The sequence below is a fragment of the Lepeophtheirus salmonis genome, chromosome 2, assembly GCF_016086655.4.
Source record: "Lepeophtheirus salmonis chromosome 2, UVic_Lsal_1.4, whole genome shotgun sequence".
Lineage (NCBI taxonomy): Eukaryota > Metazoa > Arthropoda > Copepoda > Siphonostomatoida > Caligidae > Lepeophtheirus > Lepeophtheirus salmonis.
This window is the reverse complement of record NC_052132.2, coordinates 13,967,740-13,978,166: the sequence shown is the minus strand read 5'-3', so window position 1 is coordinate 13,978,166 and position 10,427 is coordinate 13,967,740. Positions and strand designations below refer to the sequence as shown.

General features: G+C 31.4%; 1 long non-coding RNA gene across 1 annotated transcript; it reads right to left on the bottom strand.

Annotated features, from left to right (window-relative positions):
* Window positions 1-7,617: 7,617 nt before the first annotated feature.
* Window positions 7,618-9,863, bottom strand: LOC121132435 (uncharacterized). The gene is made up of 2 exons (XR_005869335.2): window positions 9,223-9,863; window positions 7,618-9,169 (listed from the first exon to the last, which is right to left on the bottom strand). It is a non-coding gene; the product is annotated as an uncharacterized lncRNA (long non-coding RNA).
* Between the last annotated feature and the right edge of the window lie 564 nt (window positions 9,864-10,427).

Genomic DNA, 10,427 nt, shown 5'->3' with positions numbered 1-10,427 from the left:
AATGTCTACTCATACAGATACTAACAACAATAATAGTCGATATATTAAGTCAATATAGATTCCACTGATACTACTGTACCACCTAAAAAATGAGCACCTCTCATAGTATGTAGAACTTGTCTCAAAACTCTGATGTCATGGTCTCAAGGAAAAATGCTATGCTCAAATTTGATGTGGCAATGATTTGAAGAGAACTAACAAACCACTTAGATGATTGCTATTTCTACCTTGTAAATGTTAAAGGATTCAATAAAAAGAATAAGCAGTACATGACATACCCTGTTATCATCTATGCAATACGGCCAGTTCCTCATTGGGACGAACACCAGTACCTGTTTTCACCAAGTTTGCATATATACATGAGGAAGCACATATTTCATTTGATGATGATGAAGTAGAAGATACAATGCACATAACACACCATTGTGTTCATTGTTTGGTCAACCTTTTTTGTATAGTCAATATGAATTGAAAGACCTGATTCGAGATTTGAATTTACCTAAAAAATATGCTGAGTTGTTGCCTTCCAGAATGCTAGAGCGAAACATGCATCCTCAGGGCACAAGTGTCACATTTATTGTAACAGAGATGCAGAACTGAAGTAGTTCTTCGATTCCAACAGTCACTCTATATACTGCAGTGGCATTGAAGGGCTTCTTGTGGCTATGGGATTACCTGCGTATCATTCAAGTGAGTGGAAACTCTTTATTGATAGCTCAAAAAGAAGTTTATTGGTCACTCAGTCACCATGAAGGAGGAGTATGGAAACATCACAATAGTGCTTGAACGATTGAAATACCGCAATCACCAGTGGTTAATCTATGTAGATTTAAAAATGGTGAACTTCTTTTTGTGTCAAAAAGGAGGTTACACAAAATACCCTTATTTCCTTTGCTAATGGTACGGAAAAGCTACATGTTTTGTACTTTCTTTAGTATTGTACGTTTCAAACAAAGTTAGATTGTTTTGTTTTGTATTGAAAAACAAAATAAAACCTTTCAATCAACTTATAGTTCAAAAACTTCATGTCATAAGCAACACTAAGTGACACATTGAAATCAGCAGCCAATATACAAATAAAACCTCTCAAAACTAAAATAACGCATTTATTTTTCTCGTAAATTATGATTTTTGGTATGTGCTGTAGTATTTTTTCATCACACCCTTATCCAAATTACTATAATCTCAAATATTTCTGAAACCTGATTACCTAGAGAAAAACTGAGATCAGTTTTGGATTTTGCTCTCAAAAATAAATGATATTCTTGCGTTAATTTCATTGGTGAAAATTTTGACCCTCTAATTGTTCCCCTGTGTAATCCAGATAAGACTCATTTTTTTCTCTCTCTGACACTCATTCATTCGTGTACTCCGAAAAGTTAATTGACTGTATTACGGGCTGTGAATTCTTATGGAGTGTGAGTAATACAGGATACAAAAATCGTCAGAGAAGGGAAAACTCTTGGAACCAAGTTTCAAAAACGGAAAATAAATATATATATATATACACGGGCGCAGTTTGAGGAGGAAGAACATAACTTCCCCCCACCCTCCAGATATTTTTGTAACCCCAGAATCACCCAGAATTAGCAGATATTTGAATCAAATTATGTTTCAAAGAAAGAGAAATTATTTTTTCCTTAATTAAAATCACACAAGTGCACAGGGAATTAGGAAAATTACAAAGCTGGTAAAATTCCTCATTCATTTGTATCCATTCCAGCTGAGTTAAACGCATTCCATTAGAAATATACTGTTGATATCCCTTGAGAAGATTTGCGATGATTCTATTTGACATTTGTAATATTGAAACAAATATATTAAAAATAAGATATAATTCACCTATTTATTTTGAAAATGCATGACTCTATTTTACCGTATTTAAGGAATTATTCGAAAATCCCTTTTCAGACTTTTATTATATCATCATGTACATTGTAAATACTTGTTCAATATAATCAATACATAAATTAATCGTATAAACAACCTACTAACGCTCAAATTTTGTTAATGGAGTAAAGAAATTAGATTAGGAGTATTATAAAAATTTATTGTATCTTATAATCCGTGCTTATGGCCAAACAATCAAGCTAAATATATATTTTAATTGAAAAAAGGTTATTATTTTAGTATCAAAGTTTTGATGATAATTCACATCATTATCTTTTTTATATCCCGCAGCCTTTCCTCCAAAAAGAAACATTAAAAAGACCCAAAATCATTTGGTAGTTAGCCAAATAAGTCAATCATACCACCGTTATTTATATTTGATATACTCGCACACTATCACTCTCATATTATTTTTTCACCATTTTTAAAATAAATTACAAATTTTTTAAATCTACATAGTATTTTATTCGATAGTGTATTATAATATTGCATAATAATATCTTATTAAAAGAGTAGTTATTATATTATTTCTATAAAGAGATAGCCAAAATTTCTTCATAGAAATAATAATAAAATAGCCAATCTATCCATAAACGACGAGGGATCAACAAGAAATTGTATTCCTGTTCTTTTGGAAACGGAACATATGACGTATAGAATAACTTATTACTTTGTGTATTTTATGAAAAAGAATAAATTGACGTATCAAGGTAGAAGAGGGAATCGACAGCTGACAACAAAACACAAAGCGTATTTGAGGAAAAATAAAAGTGACAGACAGCTGATAAATACAAACACAAAAAGGATCAAAACATTCAAATATTATATAGTAAATAGCCGTTTCCTCTTACTTAATAATGTGATTTTAGGGGCCTAATGGATAATGAGGGTACTCAACATAGTTCAAATTTCCGTCTTTTCTCTTATCAAACTGGTAAGTATAAATATGAAATCTGGAAAATGCGAAATAGTTCATTATTATTGTTATAATAATTTATCAATCTCAATTTTTACTCTTAGGAAGGAGTATGATCTCTTAAAGGAATCTCCACGATTTGTGTTTAAATTCGCCTTGAATCTTATGAAGCCTATAACACTCTTAGGAAGTATGATCTCTTAAAAGGAATCTCTGATTTGTGTTTAAATTCGCCTTATCTTACATTATGAAGAACATTTTCATAATTGATTTTTTATTATAAATTCCTAATATTCTCGTTTGTTCTCGCAAATACTTATCTTAATAAAAAATGTTTTAGAATATCTAAGACAAATAAACATGTAATCAATGCAGTATCATTTATTCTATAAAATATTAAATAATAATAAAATTAAGTCTTTCAACCTATTATTGATATTTTTCAAATTATTGATTCTTAAACTGAATAAAATATGGCAACTATCAAATATAACTGCTATCTTGATTTCAGGATGTCTCTTTTTGCTCTATTTTCTCACCGCCCCAAGTATTCCATAGAACTAAGTAGCGCATATGCATTAATACTGACTATATTTACAGTTGGCCTTTTTTCAATCATGTCATTAGAATTCATTTTTTTAGTACTGTCTTCTTCATAAGTTCTTCGCTTTAAGATTCGTCGATGGGACTCCACTTTTTTTTAGTAGTGCATTGGAAAGTCGAAAAGGGGTGGACTGCTCCATCAACAACTAACAAGAGTGCACTTAACTTTGTGCTTGATGATCTCAGAGTCCTTGAAGTGCTTTAAATATATCCTTGACCATTTGGGTTGTTTCACATCTTGGCAACGACAGATTAATAATATCCATTTCTTTAGCCGTGCTTGATTTTTAGGACATCTGAATATTGATGGTTATAATATATATGAAACATCAAATTAAGTAACAACTAACAAAGATAACAAAACATTTGATTGTTTTATAAAGTTATGAAAATACTTATGGAAAAAATCTTATTTTCACATTTCTTCCACAATTTAATAACAAGATCGTGCACTAGGGATCTAGAAAAAGCCGGTGTTCTTGAAGTACAATTAAATGCAATGCAAGCAGGCATTGAAATAAAAGAATAAGAACGCATCAATTCCAATAATATCCACTACGATAAACTTACCTAAAACCAAACTCCTTTTGCAACAATTAGAAGGTTATTCTATTACTAATTATTAATTTATTAAGATTTTAAGAAATATTATTGATGACTGAAAGGCTAATGTTGACATAATAACTAAATGATTTGATCCTTATGTTTCTTTATTGTTCATCAGCTGAACACTTCAATTAATTGTCCTCGTCATTCTAATAAGTAAGCACTCTATATTTTATATCTCTATGGTATTTTCTGTTAGCGAGATAACACCGTGTTATAGAAAGCCTAATTACTTTCCGATTCGAACTTGAAAGTTTCATTACTCAACAACTGCTCCAAACAACCATAGCAATCATTTATTACTTTGGTTATTTATTACTAACTGTACTTCTCAATAATAATGATAGAAAAGGATGGGGAGAAAGGGTACGGGGCAGTGTTAACTTTGTCAAGCCTGACGGGACGAAATAATTTCGTTAACAAAAAAAATTTTTATGACGAAGACGAAAATCTGACATAAATCATAACGATAATCATGACGAAGATTATATTATGACACTGACGAAAATCTGACAAAAACTAATTACTTGCAATTACGAACCCAAAAAATATCAATGTAATTACTGATGCTGATGGTTCGTGCAACATGCCCCCATGGTCTTAGAACAAACTCATAACACAAAACTTTTCTTAAAGTGTATTAAATTTAATGAAGCGTTTTGGTAATGTGTATGTATGTTTTACCTGCAATGTGCAAAATTCCCATCAAAGCGGTCATTTTTTTAAATGCAAAATTAAACAATTCAATAATAAACAATTTGATCGTTAAGGATTTGATTTTGATCCAATTCGAGTATTATCAATTTGATACTCTTGTATATTTTGATTGAAATAAATATAGTTTTCACATAATCAAACTATTATATGATAAGAAATCGTTACGAGGGACTCAACGCTATTTTGCAAAATATAACTAGGCTAACATGTTGTGCAGGTGGACAGCTGGTCCCTATTAGGGATCAAAACCTATCTCCATCACTATCCTTAGGTTAAAGAACCCCTTCTAATATATTATAAAACAACCCGTTTGTACAAGTGAACCACTGGTCCAAAAAATGGATCATTACCCACCACTTCCCTGAGCATCAAGGACCTCTTTTGATATCCTATAATACAACCCAGCTCATGGGATGTGCAAGTGAACGGTGGTCAAAAAGGCCGTTGGGTCATAATTCGCAGAACTTTTGAACTTTTTTGGTATTATACTTAGTGGTCTATGTAAAGGTATGTGTAACTTTGGTGGTGGTTTATGACCGGCATGCAGCTCTTCTGCAGCCAAAGGTTCATGTGTTTTTTTTAAAACTAACATGTAAGGCAAAAAGGTGAGCAATTCGATTGGACTTGATAAAATTTGGGCATATCAGGATGACTACAGCTACAAGTAAAACAAAAATCTAATAAAAATTTTAATTAGAATTGTTGATCCTATTTGATAATATTCGAACTACCCAGTTTTATATTTCATATAAATATTATTAGTTTGTCCTAAATAGACATACACAAAAAAACTTATTTAAATATACTTTTCAACATCAAATATGATAATTTCAAAAAATCATCCCTAATATTACCAAAATATTGTTACTACTTAATATATTCTAAACATAAACTCATTTACCTAATAAACTACTTTTGCTGCATGTTGTGCTATTATGGCATTTGCTATTACAAAACTAATTTGTTTTGAGTCTGTGCAATTGCACTACTTACAGCCTTGTTCATTTCCATCCGACATAATTGATGCAGTCAGTCACAATGTAACTTCCTTCTCTCTGGGAACTTCATCAACACTGAAGAATGACTCCTTGCAGAGCTCAAACTGCTTTCTTACATGCAGCCGTTTTAAAACACCATTTTTGTTCCTAATAAATAATATCTATTCTTTGCTACATGGATCACAACTGCAAATACGTAGTGGGGATCTACTTTTTCACGGTCGATACTTGGAACTTACCATACTGAACCAACCAATGTCCATAAGCCAACTTAATTGTCTTTTTGTCACGTTGCCACATCAAAAGAATGTCTTGAATGTCTCCATTTGGTCTCTCATTTGATTTCTGAGATTGTGAGTGATGGGGATTTCCATGCACAAGTTCACTTGCACAACCCGTAGTCCTAGGGTTATAATAGACTATCAGAAAGGATTATAAATGCTCAATGATACGGTGGCGGTAGCTAATGACACACCTTTTGACCAGCGGTTGCACTTGTACAACCCATGGGCTGAGGTGTATTATAGGATATTGAAAGAGTTCCTTGATGCTCAGAGAAGCGGTGGTAGTGGGTAATGATGCAACTTTTGGAACACTGGTTCACTTGTACAATCCGGTGGGTATTATAATATATTAGAAGGGGTCCTTGATACTCAGGATAGAAGTGGCAATAGATTTTTATCCCCCCTATGGACAAGCGGTTCACTAGCGTAACCTGTGGGCCGGCGTGTATTATAATATATTCGAAAGGGGGCCTTGATACTCAGGATAGTAGTGGCGATAGGTTTTGATCCACGTTAGGGGCCAGCTTTGCATCTGCACAACCTGTTGGTCGAGGTATAGTTTTAAATTAAAATTGAGTCTCTTGTGATAATTTCTTATCATACTATAATTTGATTGTCTGAATACAGTATAAATTTCAATGAAAATGCACTAGATCAGAGATGTCTAACATTTTAATATAATGGGCGGCATTGCCACCAAAAATATTTTAATAGGCCTCAGAACCTATTAAGTTAACTTTCTTGAAAAATGTCAACAAAAAACTATTAAAAATTTTTATTTCAATTTGAGACCAAGTGTAAAAAAAAGCCAAATCTAATTCTTAAAGGCCAAACTGCTTAAAAAAAGCTAATATGACAACCCTGTTAGAATTCCAATTTTTGCAAAATGCACGATTTTCCAAATTATCCGTAACATAAATATTTCATGAGCGCACAAGTTGTGCAATATATCAGTATGGCCCGAGGTAGGTTCATAACCCACCGCCAAATCTTTGTAATTGGCGAATGAACTCCTTATGCGAAACTCTATTTCAAAAATCCATTGCTATCCACAGAGAATTAATTTTTTTGGATAAAAATTGTAAATATGAGATTTTTTGCTCTGCTACATAATTTGCAAGAATAATAAAACCAAATTTCTACCATTTTAGGAAAGGCTACAGACCCTGAAGCCCACCCCTTACGGTGCACCTATGACCGACTTTGCAAACCCAGTAGGAAGTGAAATGGATCATATAATTAAAAAATTTGGTCATACTCTAGAAGTCATATAAAAAAGCAGTGCATTAGCGTTGGGTTATGAGCCCACTTAGTGCACCGCTGGTATATTGAACAACTTGTGGGCCGAAAAAGTAAATAGAGCCTCAAATAAGGGTTTCCTTTGCCAATTACAATGATTTGGTTGAGGGTAATAAACCTACTCCAGGCCATATTGAAATATTTTTTGTACTGTAAAACCCTATTTTTCAAACGTCATTTATTACTAAGAAAATATAAATCAAACTAGAAAAATTGTTTCCAATAAAGAGGAAACTCCGACAAAAACGTAAATATAACTAGAGAAGGGAAGAGTTATTAATACAAATAAATATGCATAAGCGTATTTATGTATGCCTATTGATATTTAATATTATCATATTTAAAAACAATATCAGAAAATATAATTATACAACGAGTTAATATTATGGAGGCCATTAAAATATTTCCTTCATTTTGATGGAAAAAGATAATTTCAAAGTTTTTGTTGTAGATGGGTTATGGTGAATTCTTTTATTATTTCTTAAGTGAATATTATGATCGGAAGAAAAAATTTTTTCATGAAACAATTAAAAAATTTGTATGACATTGTCGCACATATTTCTTCAATCGAATGATTACATTTTATATACAATAGATTTTCTAAGTCATTGGTCTCCTTAATCTTTTCAAAAATGAACTTAGAAAAAACATCTCGTGGATTTCTCGAATTGATTAAGAATTTCTGAAGAATATAATTATCCACAATTAAATTGAAAGCACTTTATATAAAAAAACCAAGTGTATAAATGAGGTTGGTAGGACTAGTGGTCCCTCCTCTTGAAACTATATTCAGAGTCTTCTTTATTCTTAAATATTTGCAGAATTGGTGATTCCATGTAATTTATTCGTATTTTGTCTTAATAGAGTATGAAATATATCCACAGACAAAAAATATCAAATTTTTGCCGTTAAAATCTAAAGTATCTAAAAAAATATTAGAATCGCATAATATTTCTGTCAAAAGTCTTCTATATTGCCCAAAACGTGCTTCTTATAGATCCAACTGAACGTTTCCAGTCATAAAATATTCATTTTTTTTTCTCCATGAAGTATATTGTTAATTCAGCGAGTGCCAAAGTACTATGTTCAAGGGCAAAACATGTTTCTTAAATTTTCTTTAAAAAATCAATTTTTTCTTTAAAAATCAATTTGTTCATCATTAATATTATAAATAGGAGATTTTATTGGATCACGATTTTTATTCCCAGCGTATTTTGTTTTCACATTTGTAATATTTATTAATTTGTGAATTATGGAACAAAATTTGATGGTATCATCCACATTCCAGTTTTTAAGAACCATCTTTAAGGCAATAATAGTGCTTCCGTGAAAAATTGCATCACATAATTTAACATTCATTTTTTCCATATTGTTTGGATGTACAGCTTTTATAGTTAATTTGTGAGGGAACTTAAGGCTTTTTCCCTGTTCTAAATCAAAAAAATTTTTAACGTGATTGTAGGTGAGCTTGAAAGTTGATTCTCCTTCTTCAAAGGGTGGGGAAATGAATATAGTTTTTCTTTCCAAATTCTTTCAAATGTTATTCCAATTATTTACCATATCAAAAATTATATTTAAAAGGATTAATAAACAATGTTTTAGTTTGTCCTTTCGATATAAAGTTTTTCATCATTGATCTATTTGTAGGATAACTGACAAAAATGTACTGAGTATATCAAATCTTTTGATGGCATATGTTAGAATATTCCATTGAAATTCTAGAGAAATTTTATTAACAGAAAGTAAAGCGATCATGTCTTCAAAAGGCGAGTAATACTTTTGATCATAATGGCTAATACAGTTTTCGTTATTTGTCCATTTTCCTCCGCTAAATTCACCTCTTTGATTTGTATACACTAGAAAATATTTAATATATATGTATACATTAATATTCAAAGAATCAACATACCTTCATCAATCACAATATGAATATGACGCTCTAGTGAAATTAACGATTGAATGGTTTTTTTAAATAATAAAAGATACTTTGACAAAGTCCAAGATCTACGGTCATTTCCCCTGTAATTCTATGTAGATATGATATTGAGGGAAGACAAAACAATCTTGACGTAATCAATTCCCTATGTCAAGAAGGAGATAGACTTTGCCAAATTGATGAAGTTCCAAGAAGAAAGGAGGAGTAGCGAGGATTACTTGGGGGTTTAATTGCCAAGAGGATTTGCTCTATAAAAAAGGATATCTGAAATTGAAGCTTTTCATCATTCATGAAAGATTGACTTTAGAACAATCTGGTTGGATGGAGGAGATTCTTTCCAAGATTTTAAAAACGAAAGAGTATTGAACTTGACAAATTTTTCCTTCTTGACTTCTTTGTTATTAATTTTGTTTCCTCTATATACTAAAGAAAAAGTAAGGTCGGATTTAATTACTAGGCTGGACAATATTTTGGGCATGTCTAGATCCTCATCCAAAGATATGAAGGTGAGTGTCCTTTCGATTTATAATTATAAACCTTTCGGGACTGACTTCATTTGGAATCTTTTGAAAACCTTCATCCAGAGTATAAAAATTATCCTTCATCAAAAATTCCTCAATATAATCCTAATCAAAATGTATTTAAATAAATAATAAAAAATGTTCTAACAAATAATTCGGATCAAATCTAATTTAAATGTTTCTTCGTTTAAATTGAATCTTTACAGTGGCTATATCATCCTAGTATATCATGTCATGTGACATATACTTTTTAATATGATCAAGATTTGTGATAATTATTTCTAAAAAGTATCGTAGGCCTAAAATCAGGACAATTTAAAGTACAACATCGTTAATAGAACAAGGTTCATGAAGAGACGAAGAACATCGTTCTCGTCTCTCTATTAGATTATTCGTATTCCAATTCTGAGATGTTCCAACTGTACTGAGCTTCACAGTTTTCCTCGCATACGTCTCTCATTTCCTTATCCTTTCATACGACCTGACCTTTGAGTCCTTCCTCAAATATTCTGTGATTTACCTCGCCCTATCCTACTGCATTTTCTTCCCGACACATGCTGGCTTATAAATTATAAGCCATTTCGTGGAAATTGATTCACTACCTTTGTAAAGGATATCATAATTTATAAATATCAAGCAAATAAGTTTTTATCATCT